We start from the raw sequence: 20,615 nt of genomic DNA, 5'->3' as shown, positions 1-20,615 counted from the left end.
TAAAAGACCTATTTTTTGACTTTTAATTTTCTAGTGTGTGAAATGTAAAAAATTATTTTCTAAATTTGATAGTTTTTGAAGTTGTCATTTTATTCATATTTTCTTGTTCTCTATCTTAATTTTTTTTTTAGGGGGGTTTTTATTGTTTTGCGTTTTTAAATTAGAAATTCGATAGTTTGAATTCAAGATAATCTAGATATTTATACATCCTTAATTAATTTTTCAATCCACATGATATAATTGTTTCTAAAAAACAACATTTTTTAACAATGGACATAAAAATAACCATTTTTAACATAAATATAACAAAAAAACTAAACGTTTTTATAATTTTTTGCTAGAATTAACATGTCAAAATCACAATTTTTATACAAAAATATTAACTAAAAGTGGTCAAATAATAGTTTTTTTTATGAATTTCATGTCAAAAAAATAATAATAACAATTTTTTTTTCAAAAAATAATAATTAACTTAAAAATCAATGCGAAAATCACAGTTGTGCTCTCTCTTTCTTTCACATACCAGACTCTTGATGGAAATTTCACCTCTTTTGAACTTTTCCAATCTCAGATTAGCTTCTTATCACTTAAAGCGCTTGAAATATTTGTAGGTATGAGCTCAGGTGGAGTTCGTTCACCAATGTTTTTTGAAGATACACCTTTAAGACTCTTTGGTCCAGAAAGATTCACAGAAATTTTCCTTGATGCCATTTTCCTAAAAAAAAACACATAAATTAGTAAATAAAAAAACATATTAACTTAAATTAACAACAAAAATATACCATAAAATTTTTATTTGTATAATCAGAATTGCCCAGCCACCTCTAACGGGTAGGCGGGTTGATGGGCGAGCGGGAGGTCAGGTGAGGGATAATGAGACTAAGTGCAAAATTAGGCAAGTATGGGCGAGCCCCTACCCATGCGCCCCCCACAACCCCCTGACGACTACATTGAAGCCCCGATCCCATTAACTTATTCCTCTCATGAGAGATCTCTTGTCTGGATTCACTACACATTAATAATTAAAGTAACACGCCTGATCCAATCTTCCAAAATGATGATGATGACAAATCCCTCGATATGATTACCAAGTTATTGTACTCCCTGCATCCATCAAATCTGTGTTTTCTCTTTGTTTCGCTCGCCAACTCTGTATTTCTTCGTGGTCCATCCTTTGCATGCCACGCTAGATGTTTGTTTTCAGCTAAATTTTCTATTTGAACGAAGCTTCCCCCCCTCCCCTTCCCTCACCCTACCCCTTACCGTCCCCCCACACTCCTGCACCCCATCCCCCCTCGCCCCCTGCCCCCGCCCCCCCCATTCCCCCAAACCCCCGCCCCCCCCATCCCCTAAAACCCCCCCCACCCCCAACCCCTCCCCGCGCCCGCCCCTCGCCACTGCACCCACCCCCCCAACCCCCGCCCAACTGTACCCTTCCCCAGCCCCCACCCAGCCTTACCCCCGTGCCCTACCCCTACCCCCTCCCCCCTCCTTACACCCTACCCGCACCCTACCCTTAACCCCCCCCCCCCCAATCCCCTACCCTTACCCCCCCGGTCCCACCCCCTACCCCCCACCTTACCCCCCCTGTTATAGACATTTTTGTGCCTTACAACATTAAGCATGAAATGTCCATAATCTAAGGGATCCAAAGTCCCTAAACATGTTGTTCCTACCCCTAGAGGAACAAGGCTAACAAACCACAGCAATTCACAGAAGTTCTCCACCAGAAACTGCTCAAAAACAAGTCAATTCAGGATCAATTCAGTGGCTCCACTAGCTGTCTGTGCTGAATGACAAAGTCAACACTGGCTACCTGCACTGCAACGCAGGTAGAAGCACTACCCAGGTGCGTTGAACGAGAGTTGACAAGTGGCAAGTTCATTCTAAGAGAAAGCTTGGATAGTATTGTAACATGCCTTGGCTTCTCCACTACGTAGAGATAGTATATCTCTTTGGAGGAGTAGGCATTTGTGGTTTGAACATTCTGCTATCGGAACAAGTGGTTGGACATTGATGGATTATATGACTGGAACTTACACTTCTTAATATAATAGAGCCATCACATTTCAGGCATATGTTGTATTATATTCCATCTATCTTGAATACTCTAAATGATATATGCATATGTTTTCTTACACATGTATGTGTAGCTATTTCTACATATGTATGTATGAATCTTTCTGAAATTTGTTGTTGGTTTAGCCATGACTTTTGATTACTAGCTAACTTACCTTCCATGTTGTGATGCATCTTTTCTCATGTTGTCCCTTCTTAAGTCCGTGCTATCACAGGCTTCCAAGGAGCACACTCACCTCACCCTCTGTGTGTTAGAACCATTCATTCACCTTCCTTGTCTTGTCGTAGTTGTCATACCCTTGCTACCAATAGGGACATCTTACTTTCCTCTATGAAAAACCGCATTCAAGGCATTATCGTACAACCCACTGCTAGTACTCCTACACCACACGGTCTGAGCTCTAATTGGGACGTCTTACTAGGGAGATCCCATAACATGTTAGTGGGTCTAACACCGTCAACAGGTCCCTTTTCTATAATGCATTTCAACCACTTACAATTAGTATTAATGTAGATAATCGTGTACGATATTTATTGACTCAACTAACTAAGTATTACCATAACAATCCCCCTTGGGATTATTACATAAATAAACCGGTACGGTTAGACCCTAACATGCCCTCCCTCATCAAAAGAAATTTTGTCCTCAAGGCTGAATCTACAGAAATTGTTGAATAATAATGGTTGGTTCCCATGTCACATATTTTGAAGAGGTGTATTTCCACTTGATGAGGACTTCCTTGATCATACGGTCACAAATATGTCTTTCACGAGTATCAAGGAATTATTCAGGTAAGAGCCAAACTAAACCTTCCTCATCCAATTCTCACATACTTTTTTGAATCCTGTAATTGTTCCCCACAGCTTTCTTGAGGAAAGATGCATGGAATACTAGGTGGATTTTTGAAGTAGTCAGCAGGGCCAATTTGAAAGCAACTATTCCTATACACTAAAGAACCTGATAAGGCCCATGGAATTTTGGGGCTAGTTTTTGGTAGCTCTTTTCTTTTAGAGAGGTTTTCTTATAAGTTTGGAGTCGCAGGAATACCTTGTCACCTACTTGAAATAACTTCTATGAATGGTGTTGGTCAGCCTATTTCTTCATTTGATTCTGAGCTTGATGTAGATTAACCTTTGAGAAGAGTAATCATGGTGGAATGATTGTGGAGGAGCTAATCAACTCCCTGTACTTTGGAAGATCTTGGGATATAAGAAGTTAGTGAAGGTGGGAGTTGGCCATACATTGCCTCATATGGAATTATCTTGGTGGGTTCATGATAGTTCGTATTATACCACCATTTAGTTAAAGGAAACCATTGTACCCATTGATGTTTATTTTCTAAACTGAAGCACCACAGATATGTCTCCAAAAAATTGTTGACTAATTTTGTTTAACCATTGGTTTAGGGATGATAAGATGTACTTAGTTGGAGTTGCATTCCTTGTATCTTGAAAAGCTCCTACCAAAAAATGTTCATGAAAGTGGGGTCTCGATTAGACATAATGGAAGTCAACATGCCATGCAGTTTGAATATTTGATTCATGAAAACCCGAGCCACCAATGTTGGGTTAAATGGGTGTCGTAGAGTGAAAACATGAGCATATTTGGAAAGTTTGTAAACAAACACAATTATGATTGATTTGTTGCCTAACTTTGTAAGACTTGTAATGAAATGAATGGAAACATCTATCTATATGGAATCAAGGAGTGGCAAGGGTTGTAAGGTTCTAGATATCCTAATAATTTCCCCTTTTTTGTGATGGAAAACTTCGCATTCAACTAGAAAATTAAGAATTGTGTGCTTCACTCTGGTCCAAAAGAAAGAGCGGGGTGCTCATGCATAAGTCTTTTGAAATCTTGAATTTCCAATAACTGGAGAGGAGTGCAGCTCTTCCAACATGCGTAGTTTGTGGGCAGAGGTTAGAGATAACCCTACCCAATCCTTATAGTGAAGAACATCGTCCTTCCAAGAGTAATCCTATCAGGAATTAAGACATATTCATAATCTGTTAATGAGATTGGACATAGAGGGGTGGAAAAACCATTCATGACAAGCTTCTTCAATCCAATATGGTATGGCTAGAGAGAGGGATAACAAGGTATGTTGTTCCTAAAATTGGCATGCTAAGGCATTGAACACTACATTGTCATGCCCCTTGTAAATTATTTCATAATCAAATAGGGACAATTTTGTGAGCCATTTATTTTGTTGGGGTGATGATAAACATTTCTCAAGGAAATATTTTCGGCTATGATGGTCAGTGCGGTTTTGGAAACGACACCCCAATAAGTATGGTCATCAATTTTCTAATACATGTAAGATGGCCATAATTTCTTTCTCATATGTAAATTTACCTAAATGTTTTCCACTGAGTTCTTGACTAGTGAAAGCCAATGATATACATTCCTACATTAATACTACACCAATGCCCATACCTAAAGCATCACATTCAATCACAAAAGTTTTTGTGAATTTCGGTAAGGCCAATACTGGAGTGGAGCACATGACGTATTTAAGATCCAAGAAGGCCTACTAAGTTGTGTCAATGTAGAGAAATTAGTTTTCCTTGAGAAGAATAATGAGGGGTTTGGAAATGCATCCATTATTACTAACAAATTTACTTTAGTTGCCTGTGAGACCCAAGAATCCCCTCAAAATCTTCAAGGTTTTTGTTTGGGGCTAACCTTGCATTGCTTGAATATTTTTTGATCAACCCTCACTCCTTCACAGCCCACAATGTGTCCAAAATACTCTGCTTCTTCCATTCCAAAGGAACACTTCAATAATTTGAAAAATAATTTGGAATCTTGGAGTAGTTCCAATACTTGGTCAACATGAAGAAGGTGTGTGTCCCATGTTATGATGTAGATGAGAATATCATCAAAAAAGACCAAGACAAACTTTTCCAAGATATGGATTTAGAAGGTGGTTCATGATGCTCTTAAAAGTGGATGGGGCATTACAAAGACCAAATGGAACAATGTAAACTTTGAAATGGGAACTGATACTGTTACCCGTTTCGTAGAGATAGCAAAAAAATGACCCGATTTTCAAAAGTGGTGATGCAGAATACACATGTTTTTTTTAGAACATGGTTTTTGGAACTTTAATTTTTTTTCATGTTCAAGGATGAAATCAAGTTTTAGAATGGTAGTGCTTTTCAAGCTGATTTTAAAAAGTGAGTATTCTACATCACACCCTTTTTTTAAAAGACCTATTTTTTGACTTTTAATTTTCTAGTGTGTGAAATGTAAAAAAATATTTTCTAAATTTGATAGTTTTTGAAGTTGTCATTTTATTCATATTTTCTTGTTCTCTATCTTAATTTTTTTTTTAGGGGGGTTTTGATTGTTTTGCGTTTTTAAATTAGAAAGTCGATAGTTTGAATTCAAGATAATCTAGATATTTATACATCCTTAATTAATTTTTCAATCCACATGATATAATTGTTTCTAAAAAACAACATTTTTTAACAATGGACATAAAAATAACCATTTTTAACATAAATATAACAAAAAAACTAAACGTTTTTATAATTTTTTGCTAGAATTAACATGTCAAAATCACAATTTTTATACAAAAATATTAACTAAAAGTGGTCAAATAATAGTTTTTTTTATGAATTTCATGTCAAAAAAATAATAATAACAATTTTTTTTTCAAAAAATAATAATTAACTTAAAAATCAATGCGAAAATCACAGTTGTGCTCTCTCTTTCTTTCACATACCAGACTCTTGATGGAAATTTCACCTCTTTTGAACTTTTCCAATCTCAGATTAGCTTCTTATCACTTAAAGCGCTTGAAATATTTGTAGGTATGAGCTCAGGTGGAGTTCGTTCACCAATGTTTTTTGAAGATACACCTTTAAGACTCTTTGGTCCAGAAAGATTCACAGAAATTTTCCTTCATGCCATTTTCCTAAAAAAAAACACATAAATTAGTAAATAAAAAAACATATTAACTTAAATTAACAACAAAAATATACCATAAATTTTTTATTTGTATAATCAGAATTGCCCAGCCACCTCTAACGGGTAGGCGGGTTGATGGGCGAGCGGGAGGTCAGGTGAGGGATAATGAGACTAAGTGCAAAATTAGGCAAGTATGGGCGAGCCCCTACCCATGCGCCCCCCACAACCCCCTGACGACTACATTGAAGCCCCGGTCCCATTAACTTATTCCTCTCATGAGAGATCTCTTGTCTGGATTCACTACACATTAATAATTAAAGTAACACGCCTGATCCAATCTCCGAAAATGATGATGATGACAAATCCCTCGATATGATTACCAAGTTATTGTACTCCCTGCATCCATCAAATCTGTGTTTTCTCTTTGTTTCGCTCGCCAACTCTGTATTTCTTCGTGGTCCATCCTTTGCATGCCACGCTAGATGTTTTTTTTCAGCTAAATTTTCTATTTGAACGAAGCTTCCCCCCCTCCCCTTCCCTCACCCTACCCCTTACCGTCCCCCCACACTCCTGCGCCCCATCCCCCCTCGCCCCCCGCCCTCGCCCCCCCCATTCCCCCAAACCCCCGCCCCCCCCATCCCCTAAAACCCCCCACACCCCCAACCCCTCCCCGCGCCCGCCCCTCGCCACTGCACCCACCCCCCCAACCCCCGCCCAACTGTACCCTTCCCCAGCCCCCACCCAGCCTTACCCCCATGCCCTACCCCTACCCACTCCCCCCTCCTTACACCCTACTCGCACCCTACCCTTAACCCCCCCCCCCCCCAAACCCCTACCCTTACCCCCCCGGTCCCACCCCCTACCCCCCACCTTATCCCCCCTGTTATAGACATTTTTGTGCCTTACAACATTAAGCATGAAATGTTCATAATCTAAGGGATCCAAAGTCCCTAAACATGTTGTTCCTACCCCTAGAGGAACAAGGCTAACAAGCCACAGCAATTCACAGAAGTTCTCCACCAGAAACTGCTCAAAAACAAGTTAATTCAGGATCAATTCAATGGCTCCACTAGCTGTCTGCGCTGAATGACAAAGTCAACACTGGCTACCTGCACTGCAACGCAGGTAGAAGCACTACCCAGGTGCGCTGAACGAGAGTTGACAAGTGGCAAGTTCATTCTAAGAGGTGTGAAGACCCACGAAGCTTCTAGAATCTTCCTTAATGACACTTGCCTCAGTGAATTCGACTAGTGATGAGTAAGAGGCTCTCAAACTCCAAGTGGAAGCAAGAACCTCCAAGTGGAAACAAGAACTGACAGAGGGAGAGGACACTAGTCAGATCTCAAGCTGACTCATCCTCTCTCCAAACATCTATATATGGATCTCTCCTCCATGAGATCTAGAGGCTGGAATTTTGTTATTGCAAAGAATTGTTGTTGGTTTGAGACTGGAATCATTGGGTGCTTAATGCTTTGAAGGGAGGTGAAGATAGGAATTCCATTTTGCTGGGAAGGAGATGCTGGATTGGAGCCTTCTTGGTTGTATCTCTTCCTGAACCTTGTTATTCATCAATAAAGCTATCTTGGTTTCTCCTATATACTGGTGTAGCTTTGATGTATGGTTGCATTAGTATGTTTAGTTTATTTCTAATCCTGAACTAGTTATGAATATGAATCCATGTCTTTGTGTAGTGTTCTTCTCTTGTGATCTTGCAGAGACCTGTTGAAGCTGGGCGAGCGAGAAGGCAAGTAGCTGGGAACTCCCAAAGAGAAGAGAAACCACATCAAGGGACAAACGAAAGACACCGGTTAGTCCATCCATCTCTCTTCATTCTTAATTCATAAAGGAAGAATACTAGAATAGCTGTCTCTGGTTTTTGCTAAGGCATTGTCACACCTTAGGTGGATAGGATCATCCTGCATAGGCATTTTTCCCCACAAAAAATTGGCGACCCCGCTGGGGAAATCTGTTTAGTCGTTTTATTTATGTCTCTATCATTGTTTGTTTCATAGACTCAACAGTAACAATCGAACTGCATCTGCTATTCTCAGATGCAAAGTAGACAGTTGCTGCTTTGATCCAATCACTGGATTTGTCTATGATATGAACAATGGACTCACAAATGATTTTATGATCCTTTGTGATAGATCTTAGTACTCCCTCAAAACATCCCTTTGATTGTACCTTGCTTGTTGCTTTTATTTGCCCTGAAACCGTTGATTAATCAGCAATCTGTGACCCAGAACCCAGTGAGAAACTCTCTTTTCTCCTTCAGCGCGACCCCTGTGAAGAGGTTCTGCATTTCAACGCAGGTCCCGTGAAGGCTACCTGCGCTGAATGTCAAAACCCCTGTGTTGAGGTTGCGCTGATCCAGTTAGGCCTTGTGCAGCTGGGGTTCTCTGCTCTGTTTTGCCTTGTTTTGATCTCTGATTTTTGCAGCCTGTAACCAGCATAGGTACCAGTCTGATAACTCCTTTTCTCTGCTTAAATTCCGCCTCCTTTTGTACAAAAAGACTGTGAGTGCTTTTATGTGTGTGTGGCATCATTTACAGTTTTCCTTTGCATGAGTGAAATAATCATCCTGTAGCCCTTGATTCAGATCTGTTGATTGTGATCTTAGGAGAGAGTTCATTGGTTGTTTACAGTTGATTATACATTTGCTTTTGCTTATTGGTTTGAGTTTGTCTCTTTTAAGTGTCGAAACAAGTGTTCATTTCGAAAGTCGTAAAGTGTTGTATTCTCTTCTACCCTTTCTGATTTCGAAAAAGTAAACTTGTTTGTACTTGTCATTTAAAAGCAAATTTAAAGTTGTACAAAAAGCTTTCTTTGTAGGCATCAATACTAAGAAAGCGGAAAACAAACACCTGCATTGTGCATTTGCATCTTGATAGTTTGCATGCTTGATTTAGGAAAAGTGCATTAGAGTGTGCTGATTGCTCTTTGAGAAAAGATGGTGTCTTTCTTTTCCCTTAGTAGCTAGGATTTTCAAATTTGAAAAGATATAAAGCTTGCTTATCATCTTTAGACTGCATTTAGGAATTGTATCATACATCTCGTGGTGATCCAGAAAGGCAAACTTCTAAAAAGATCAACTTAAAATAAATTGAATGAACTTAACAACGCTTTGCAACATAACGCACAACATAGAGGTCTAGGCTAGAGACGTGTTCCGGCGTCGTAAAGCCTGGTGACTGTCGACCTCGTTGATGGTGGGTGATTCCTCTTGAGGGACGATAGCGCTAGTTCGGATTGTGCTCCCACGTACCGTCGCGTATATATTGGGAGACACCTATAGGAATATAACCTTTATCCTTAGGAAACTGTGTCGGCCGCCCTACTGATCGCAATGCACTAAACACAACATTTAGGAAGATCGACCGCCCGTACCTTAAAAAGTATTCTGCGGTTTTGCGAAAGGTTTGGCACACCCTCTGCCTAGAACTCCAGAGCAGTTCCTTTTGGCCTTTTTCAGACTCTATAACGGAAAAATTCCATCCGAGCATTTGTCACTTCGGGCTCGTTAAAACATCGAAGGAGACTAGAGTCATCTTTAGCTTTTCCTCGACTCTTTAAAAGTGAAAAAGCAAGTTGTGTCTAAAGCGTCTAAAAAATTCATTCAATTCAGAAACACACTTTCCCCTTTTGTATTTTGGTTGATCGAGTAATCCGCAATCGTGGAAGAAAGTCAATTGAAACCCCGTCGTTCGCAGAGGCTTACGAGTCAACCGTCTTTATCTCCGGAATCGAAAACAATACGGACAAAGCGAACTCGTTTAACCGGTTCGAAATCTCCTATCAAAGTTAGAACGAGTGTTCCAACAACATCTGACATTCCGGTTACTCCAAACATTTCTGGAAACCCTGCCTCTATTAAAGAAGTTCAACAGCCACAGAGGGACAGTGACACTAATCCCAGTCTGAGAGCAAATACTTGCGTTACTGAACCAGTTCCATCTGCGACCGGTTCAGAGAGTCTTGCTCCTCAAACAACTGTCGATGTCGAATCAACCCCTTCTTCAGCACCAGAAATATTTTACAGACCTGACGGTCTTCCTCTTCCACCTGGTTTGATTGCGATAGAGGAAATTGTAGAAGATCCGCAAGCAAGTACTCCAACACATTTTGGAGTGGGGGTCACTCTATTTCCTGCTACATCAGAAGTTAGTCTATCACTAGTGGAAGTTCCTGTAGAATCGCTAGGAAATCTATTGGATAGACTCAAAATGTCTGAACAACCGTCAACATCTAGGACTGTGTCGAACGACACAACGACAGCAGAACTCCCTGCCATCACTCCGAAAATGTTTGCCGGCGTACCATCTGTCCCAACTAGCTCGCAACCGCTAGAAGGAGTCCACCCAGGGACTATTTCGACAATGTGGTCCGTTCCAGTTTGTTCCTCCGGAGTAATATCCGACAACTCTTATGTTGAGACTCGCCAGATTGATCCCTTTGGAGGTCAATTTGGGCCATCCAGTCCCCAAGGGAAAACTATCCCCTTGAGTTCCGGGTTGCCACCGTATGGGGGGCAGTATGCCTTTTCATTAACCCCTCCGGGAGGATATCCATACGGGAGTTCTCAACAGTATTCAGGTTATACTGGAATTACGACAAGTGGTTGGGTACCTATGCTACCCCAACAACCAAGAGTTGTGTATTCTATGCAATAGTGTGTACCTATGTCGAATATCCCGACAACACCAGCTATTGTAACTGTGTCACACGTTCAATCGATGCCTGTTGTGTGTCAACCGCAAATTTCTCAGGTTGTAATGAAATAGCCCCTTGACCCTGTGACACAACCGCAATCGCCAACTGGTGGGGCGAGACAGGTCGAAACGGGTACAATTACCCCACATCTTGGTCCCCTGGTTAGTATAGCACAGCAGAACATGGCTTCACAACCGTGGCTGATGCAATACCAACAACCACAATTCCAGCAAGTGTACCAAGGTTCTGAGAAGCAGATCTTCGCGAACAATGGGCAACCGTACACTCAAAACGGTCAAAGCGAACTTCTTTACAGTGGTCAAGTCCACCAACCGTATCAGTCATACCAACATCAATTACATTATGCTGGTATGAAAAGGCCCACTGCTCAGGCAATTCCATCGTACCCTGGGTACGCTTCACCTAACCTGAATCAACAGTTACCATTCGTGGCAACTTTAGAGTTACCCGATTTACACCAGTTAACAAACGATCCAATTGCTTACGCCCCTTGGTGGCCAGTGATTCCTCACAAAATTCCATCGGACATTCCTAAATTTAATGGAAATCCAGGCGAAGATCCATCGAATCACGTGATGACATTTCATCTATGGTGTTCATCAAACACCCTGAACGATGATTCGATAAGTCTTCGCCTTTTTCAGAGGACGTTAACGGGTCCAGCGGCTAAATGGTATATTGAATTACCTAGAGCCTCGTTCGACAATTTCAGCTCCCTAGCCACGACTTTCTTAACCCATTTTCAATTACCGATAAGGTATGAAACGGGAATGGAAATCTTAACCAACTTCAAGCAGACAACGGCGACTCATATATCCGATCATATACATCAGTGGCGTCATCGTCGTAGGATGGTGAAAACGTACGTTCCCGATCAGCTATTAGATGAATGGTTTATCAAGTCGTTACTTCCTGCCATAACAGAAGATGTGGCCAAGGGGGGAGTTGTAATGGAGGAGCAAGTTATTGCTCGTGGACAATATCTAGACTTAGTCTACACTCAGTCTGGCACGCTCTACGAAAAAATACCTGACGACCCTAGACCGGAATTCTCAATTCCTCCTCCTCCTAAATCAAATAGTGACTCTCATGCCGGTGATGGTGTGATTGGCATGGAAAATGCGAAATCGACAAAGGCTTCGTCTAAGAAAGCCCATAAGACTTTAGATCAAAATGCAAAAGACGAAATTCTTGCTTCGGAAGTAAATGTCGTATCAGCAGATAAAGGCAAGGAAACCAATCAACCAGGAAGCAAGAAGAAGCAAAACAAAGGGAAGAAGAAGAAACTGGGTGAGTCATCCCCTGAGAAAACTTCTTCAAACCCTCCTGTTAAAGGGAAACCAAAAAATCCATGTTTTATATGTGATGAGGATCATTGGACACAAAATTTTCCATACAGAGCTGAGCTTAAGAGGTTCTTCAAAAGTTTGCAAACCTCAGCTGTGTTAACTGATCCGTTCCCAAATCCAGGTACTAATCTGGTTGATAGTGGAAATGCTTCCCCGTCGCAAGTGCTTATGTTGTCGATCTCCAAGCAACAAAATGATGCTTTTATTTCGACAAGGAACAAAGATTACGGGAATCCGCAGCTGTCGAACGACAAAGGAAAAGATCAACCAAGTAGTTCGACAACAACTTCGACAGAAGTTGTACCACCCATCATTCCTGAATTAACAATAAAACCGCCAAAGGGAGTAGTACACAAGTCAACATTTAATCCTCGCGCCAGAGCGGCGCAGCATTATAACATAGTGGAAGATTTGGCCCAATCGCCATCCGCTATGTCGACTCTTGAAGTACTACAAAATTGTCCATCCCAAAGGGAGGCTTTGTTACCAGCCATTGGTGGGGTTGATCCTAAGGATTCCAATCTTGTATCCTTCGACCACAAAGGATACGATCCTCAGTTACCAGCTCAACTAGCTTTCCTTATTCAAGTGAAAGCCCTCAACAAAACTGTTCACCGAACAATTATTGATGAGGGGGCATCTACATGTATTATGTCGATGAGTTGCTGGAAAACTTTAGGGTTTCCAACCTTGTCGCGATCTTTGATGACATTAAAAGCATTCGACGGAAGGACGTATACCCCGTACGGTATCCTAAATAACTTGAAGGTTGAAGTCATCGATGGGAATCTTGATTACAACATCCTACTGGGAAGACCATGGATATATGCCATGGCAGCTGTAGTGTCGACTTATTTTAGGAAGATTGCATTGCCTTTTCAAGGAGGGATTACGATCATCGACCAACAAAACGTCCTCCCTAATGGTTCACAAGTTACAAGAAGCATTCCCATGATCCATGGAAGTAACCATTCGCTTCAATATATCGGAGTAGGCCTACTGAAAGACCCCAGATTAATGGGAACTTTCGCACTTCCACCTCCAATCTATATAGGAGAAGCAGCGTTGGTAGGAGCCTGCAATATGATATCTTCCACGAAGATCTCAAAAGACGATATCGACATGGATCATGAAATGGTTTTTCCCCCAAGCCCAATAGAAATATTGTAGCAATCAATGTTTCGAGCATGGGAGGCGAACCCAAGTCAACACTCGTCAAGCGTTTTGGTATATAGGTCTAGAGAATATGGTACCCCATTAGATCCTTGGTCAAAAGTGCATGGGACTGGCGAAGGAATCCTACAATCAATGTTGATTGAGGGGGCACCGTGGAATGATTGCCACCATCGTTCCCTTCTTCCAGATTGTGAAGAAGATACTCAACATGACCTTTATCACCCTTCAATTTTTGAATTCCTATCAAATACTGTAAATACAGTGGATTCCGAGCGAAACTTATCCAATATTGAAGAGACTATAGCCATAAATATCTCGACTAAAACAAATGTTGCAGAGAATATTTATGTCGGCAAAGGTTGTTCTCCTTCAGAACTGGAAATATATAACGCTCTTTTTCACGAGTTCAGAGATGTCTTTGCTTGGTCATATGATGAAATTTCAGGCATTGACTCGAGTATCGTTGAACATGAAATTAAGATGAATCCTGATGTCAAACCAGTAAGACAACGGCTTCGGCAGGTGCACCCCAAGAAAGCCGCTGCCATTAAGGTAGAAGTTGAAAAGATTCTCCATGCTGGTTTCATCTACCCGGTTCCTCTAACCGATTGGGTATCGAATATTGTTCCCGTTATGAAGAAACAAGGGACAATTAGAGTGTGTGTCTATTACAGGGATGTAAACCAAGCTTGTCCGAAAGACAACTACCCTACACCCTTCATCGACCAGATAATTGATGAATGTGCCGGATGTGAAATCTTTTCATTCATGGATGGATTTTCCGGGTATAATCAAATAAATATCCGCCCACAGGACCAGTCAAAGACTGCGTTCATTTGTCCGTGGGGCACATTCGCTTATCGAAAATTACCCTTTGGTTTAAAGAACGCAGGGGCGACGTTTCAGAGGGCAATGAATTATGCCTTCCATGACATCAAGAACATCGTTCAACCATATCTTGACAACCTTCTGGCTCATTTGAGAAAGCGGACTGATCATCCGCAGCATTTAAGAGCGATATTTCTACATTGCCGACACTACAAGATAAGACTCAATCCGCACAAATGTGTATTTTGCGTCGGTTCTGGTCGTTTACTTGGTTTTGTAGTCTCTAAGGATGGGATTCGTCTCGACCCTTGCAAGGTTTAGGCAATCATCAATTTGCCTCCACCTTCAAATTTGCTTCAGATTCAGAAACTCCAAGGGAAAGCAAACTTTCTGAGGAGGTTCATTCCAAATTACGTAGAACTTGCTAAAGGTTATACTCGTCTTTTGAAAACGGATGTAACTTTTGTCTGGGATCAGGTGGCGCAAGCTTCCTTTGACGCTCTGAAAGATTCTCTAGTAAAAGCATCATTAATGTATGCCCCACACTATCAAAGAGATTTTAACCTGTATCTGGCTGCAGTGGATACGACCATTGCGATGGTTTTAGTTCAAGAAGTCGACGGAATTGAACACCCTATATATTATTTAAGTAAAAACTTAAATGATATAGAAAGAAAATATTCTTATTTTGAAAAACTAGCGCTTGCAGCTGTTCAAGCGATTCAAAGATTTCGACATTATGTCCTCTTTCGGAAAACTACCATTTTATCATATTGCAACCCCATGACTTATATATTGTCACGACAGTTGTTGGGGGGAAAATATTCAAAATGGATAGCGATCCTTCAAGAGTTTGATCTGGAATTTGTTTTCACAGAATTATTGTGCGATCTCCCATCGTCGTCCAACGATGAAACATCCGAAGAATCAATCATGGACGAGAATTTGTTTCTAATATATAGAAGCAATGAGTGCTATGGAGATATAATAATTTATCTCCAAACCCAAAATTTCAGGCCTAACACTTCTCACTCTGAACAGAAACGTATACGATACCAAGCAAAAGACTACATGATCGTCGGTGATACGCTTTACTGTCGTGGTATCGATACAGTTATGAGGAGGTGCCTCACCCATGAGGAGGCCGAAAAAGCCCTGAATGAGTGTCATTCGGGCGCGTGTGGGGGGCATCAATCTGGATATGAAACATCACAAAAAATCTTACGAGCAGGATACTTCTGGCCAACCATGTTCAAAGATTGCATAACCGCAGTCAGAAGTTGTCATGCTTGTCAAATTTTTGATAGCAAAACCAGAAAACCACCCGCACCTTTATAGCCAATAGTTGTTGTTGGGCCTTTCGCCAAATGGGGCATCGATTTCATGACATGTAACCCCACCTCGACCGGGGGGCATGGGTATATCATAGTCGCCGTTGACTATTTTACCAAATGGGCCGAGGCGATGCCTACATTAGATAACACTGATGAAACAACTGCCCTTTCTTTTTCAATCATGTAGTCACCAGGTTCGGCGTACCACAGGCTATAGTTACAGATCATGGATCGCATTTTCGCAATCACATGATGGCCGAATTAGCTGCCAAGCTAGGGCTATCTCACGACAGCTCTACCCCCTATTATCCGCAAGCCAACGGACAAGTTGAAGCGATCAACAAAGCCCTGAAGCATATGTTGCAAAGGATGATCGAGGTTCACAAAAGAAGGTGGAACCTAATCCTGTACTCAGCCTTGTGGGCTTACCGAACATTAGTAAGAAATGCGACCGGGTTCACACCTTTCCAACTGGTGTATGGCCTGGAAGCAGTCTTACCAGTCCAGTGCAAAATTTCGTCTCTTAAACTCGCAATTGATCTCCTCCCTGGAACTTCAGAAGAAGAGACCAGTTTCTTGGAATTAATCCAATTGGATGAAACCCGTCGTGACGCCGCTTTGGCTAACGAAGCCCATAAGAAATGAGTCAAGGCGCAGTTCGACAAAAATGTCAAACCCCGTGTCTTCTCAGAAGGCGACTTGGTCTTGCTTTATGACCAAGAATCCGATAAATTGAGAGCAGTTAAATTTAATTCTTTATGGATGGGCCCCTATATTCAGGGAAAATTTTAAGAAGCCCCCTAAATTTATAAATATAATAAATGGGCGAATCTCCATGGTATATAGGAAAAATGGAAGGCGATTTTATCAATAATATAATATGTATATATAATTTTTTGGCGAATCTCTCACCAGGCATGGTGAATATTTTACTCAATTATAAAATCTTGTAAGATCTTGGCGAGTCTTTCACTAAATAATAAAACTTTGTAAAGTCCTAGTGAATCTTAGCATAGGCTACATGTTGGTTTAATTCCCCCATTTAAATAGGCTACATTCCAGGTGAATACCATGGGTCAATACCATGTGCCATTTTGGTGAATACCATGGGTCAATACCATTTGCCATTTTGGTGAATACCATGTGCCATTTTTATTTTTATTAATTCTAATATTAGGGTTAATAATGGTTTTTTGCATGGTATTAATAACAATCTAGTCCATGGTATTTGTCCAACAGTATTTTGGCCATAGGTTTCACCTAAATATAACCCATTTTTTGAGTGTTCGTAAATATAAGATGACTTATGGAGTAAATATAAAAAAATGTTTTATTTATTTACGATAGGTATAGTTTATTTATATTTTTATTTATTTACCATACCTTTTGAGTAAGTATAAAAAGACGTTTTATTTATTTACCACATCTTCACTTTACTTATATTTTTATTTGTTTACACCCTTACATGTATATAAGGTGACTTATGGAGTAAATATAAAAAATGTTTTATTTATTTACCATACCTCTCATTTATTTATATTTTTATTAATTTACCATACCTCTTTTATAAATATGGTATTTGGCCCATAGGATTCACTTAAATAAAACCTATTCTTGAAAATGGGTGAATTGATTCACTTAAATAAAACCCGTTCTTGAAAATGGGCGAATGGAAGGTTGTAAGTCCTAATTTCAAGGGCTAAATTTACCTTTTTACCCTCTCCCTTAAAATAAGGTGGGCTATTTGAGGTGATTTGTAAAAATGTACTATGATACAAAATATTCGCCCACTAAAAATTTAAAACCCCTTAATTTCGCCAAAGGGCGAACATTCGCCCCTAAAATTATCCTTGCCTATATTGTTAAACGAGTGTTAGCAAAAGGAGCCTACGAGTTAATGGATTATGACGGAATTCCACTGGCGCAACCTCGTAATGGGTTGTACCTCAAGCGTTACTGTGCTTAAATAGTGACCGATATGCATGCACCTCGATTTGCATTATTATGCTGGGGGCATGCAAACATAAGATCGAGCAGTTTTATCGTATAGTTCATGCTGGTTAAAAAATAAACATAAAATCGAGCAGTTTTAGCACACAGTTCATGCTCGTTAAAAAATAAACGCAAGATCCGAGCAGTTTTAACGCGGACTTCATGCTCGTTAAAAAATAAACATAAGCAATGAGCAAGTGTTTCCACCATCGTTTAAGCTCATTTTAAAATAAAAAATGAACCGATTTCTGGTAAATAACCACTGTGAATGTAACCTTATCAGCCATTAAAGCCTTGGTCGTGTTTGTACCGTCACCTCCACTTTTCATTTGGCCGATCGTTCACCTCCATATGATTGTTTACCCATTTTGAGGAACATCTGCGAAGAGTGATTTCACCTAGCCATCCTTGTGACACTGCCGTGATTGGAAAATTCCAACCTGTACCTGGAATCAGCTGCTAACCCTGTTTATCACTCGTTCCTCAACAGACGAGTCTTCTTTAAGCTCTTTTCAACTGACTCTTAAAATATGAAAAGATTGCCGAGTCCTTGGCCTTCCAGCTCGTTAAAGGGACAGGAAGTGTTATCCCTCCTCTATATTTTAATCTTTTTGGACCTGAGGGATTATTGCACAAAAAGATCGAGCGCTTGTTTTGTTCGGCTCGTTAAAACTATCGAAAACTCATCCCTTCTGTATTGTTTTATACTTTTTCGGACTTAAGGGATTAGATGACGAAAAAGGACTTTTGGAGTTAACTTTATGTACCTTTTCAGACTCTCTAAAAATGAAAAGGACCGAGTTATCTTTACCGTTAGACTCATTAAAATCATTAAATAGCGACAAACTTGTCTTTAGGCGAGAACGAGTTTCACTATCGCTAGGCTCGTTAAAACATAGCGATGGGCTTGCCCGAAGGGCAGGTTATAGAACAAGCATATGTTATCCTCCTCAAGCTTGACAAAAATAAAGAGGTACTGGTCAGCAATGACTGGGGAAAAATTTGGAGAAACTCAAGAAAACTTTGATGGTAGCAAGTCGCTCTTGAACATGACACTTTTCCTCCGTACCACAATCGGGTTGGGTTGTTTCATTCACCGGTCACATCACCATGGTCTCGCCATACCATCCATATTTGGGGTAATGCTACCGATCCATCGCATCAGTGTCGCTATATGTTCAAGAGAAGTCGTTCAGAAAAGTCAACCGTGTCCCATCCACTGCCACACATTATCCTTCATCCTTTCATGACCACCACCCTGAATCATATGTCACAGATCGTTTTCACCTCCATCAAAATCATTAGCTCTGTTCCATGTCACTGATGTGGGATTCATTAAGGCCCTCCTTTGACGGATCGCTTCTTTTCGACATCAGCTCATTATCCAAGAAGTTGATCTAGGAACAACCCCTTCAGTACTTTGAAGCTTGCATGCCTCAATGGCAAGTTTCTCACTTCTGGCGATAGGTATACATCAATGACCTTCGACCAGAAGATTTTGCGTGGTGTTCGACGCCAAGTCCTTTATTCACACCACGTGAATTGTACTGCAGTACCTTGAGGGTCATTATCGTTATCGGTGATTCCTCTCGCGCTTGTTAACGGTTTACCTCATTGACCGGTAATCAAGCGATGTCTTTCCATGTTCGACTTCAGAACATTTCTCACATGGATCGACTTGTACTTAGAGTGAAGATCGAACGAGTTTGAAGACCCCAGATCTAGTTTCATCCATCCAGGCTGCGATATATATTCAGGAAAGATAAAGACATTGACATGTACATCATTGCAACAGATAATCATCCTACCCAAAGGATGATAATTTCATCAAAATTATCAGTCTACCATCAGACGATTGTCTGTTCTATGTACAGAAAAATGAATTTATAAAGCTGAGCATGGGAATGCCCGCCTCAGCTAGATCATGAAAGCAGTATGAAAAATAATGTATTGTATTGTATCTTATTACAGGTCTCCTCCTAGCATTGGATGAACTTCGGATCCTCCTGGATAAAGCATTTCACCCGATAAACGACCTCATACTTTAGGGGGCAACTGTATAGACATTTTTGTGCCTTACAACATTGAGAATGAAATGTCCATAATCTAAGGGATCCAAAGTCCCTAAACATGTTGTTCCTACCCCTAGAGGAACAAGGCTAACAAACCACAGCAATTCACAGAAGTTCTCCACCAGAAACTTCTCAAAAACAAGTCAATTCAGGATCAATTCAGTGGCTCCACTAGCTGTCTGCACTAAATGTCAAAGTCAACACTGGCTACCTGCACTACAACGCAGGTAGAAGCACTACCCAGGTGCGTTGAACGAGAGTTGACAAGTGGCAAGTTCATTCCAAGAGGTGTCAAGACCCAGGAAGCTTCCAGAATCTTCCTTAATGACACTTGCCTCAGTGAATTCGACTAGTGATGAGTAAGAGGCTCTCAAACTCCAAGTCGAAGCAAGATCCTCCAAGTGGAAACAAGAACTGACAGAGGGAGAGGACACTAGTCAGATCTCAAGCTGACTCATCCTCTCTCCAAAAATCTATATATGGATCTCTCCTCCATGAGATCTAGAGGCTGGAATTTTGTTATTGCAAAGAATTGTTGTTGGTTTGAGACTGGAATCATTGGGTGCTTAATGCTTTGAAGGGAGGTGAAGATAGGAATTCCATTTTTCTTGGAAGGAGATGCTGGATTGGAGCCTTCTAGGTTGTATCTCTTCCTGAACCTTGTTACTCATCAATAAAGCTATCTTGGTTTCTCCTATATACTGGTGTATCTTTGATGTATGGTTGCATTAGTATGTTTAGTTTATTTCTAATCCTGAACTAGTTATGAATATGAATCCATGTCTTTGTGTAGTGTTCTTCTCTTGTGATCTTGCAGAGACATGTTGAAGCTGGGCGAGCAAGAAGGCAAGTAGCTGGGAACTCCCAAAGAGAAGAGAAACCGGATCAAGGGACAAACGGAAGACACCGGTTAGTCCATCCATCTCTCTTCATTCTTAATTCATAAAGGAAGAATACTAGAATAGCTGTCTCTGTTTGTTGCTAAGGCACTGTCACACCTTAGGTGGATAGGATCATCCTGCATAGGCATTTTTCCCCACAACACCTCCCCCCCCCAACCCCCTACCCGCGCCCCAACCCTCTACCCTTAACCCCCCCCCCCCAACCCCCGCCCACCCCCTACCCCCTACCCCCCCTC

The sequence above is a fragment of the Pinus tabuliformis genome, chromosome 6 (genome assembly GCF_031772625.1).
Source record: "Pinus tabuliformis cultivar Carrire ecotype Pingquan chromosome 6, CPIR1, whole genome shotgun sequence".
In the NCBI taxonomy this organism is placed as follows: Eukaryota; Viridiplantae; Streptophyta; class Pinopsida; order Pinales; family Pinaceae; genus Pinus; species Pinus tabuliformis.
Note: the sequence above shows the minus strand (reverse complement) of the source record.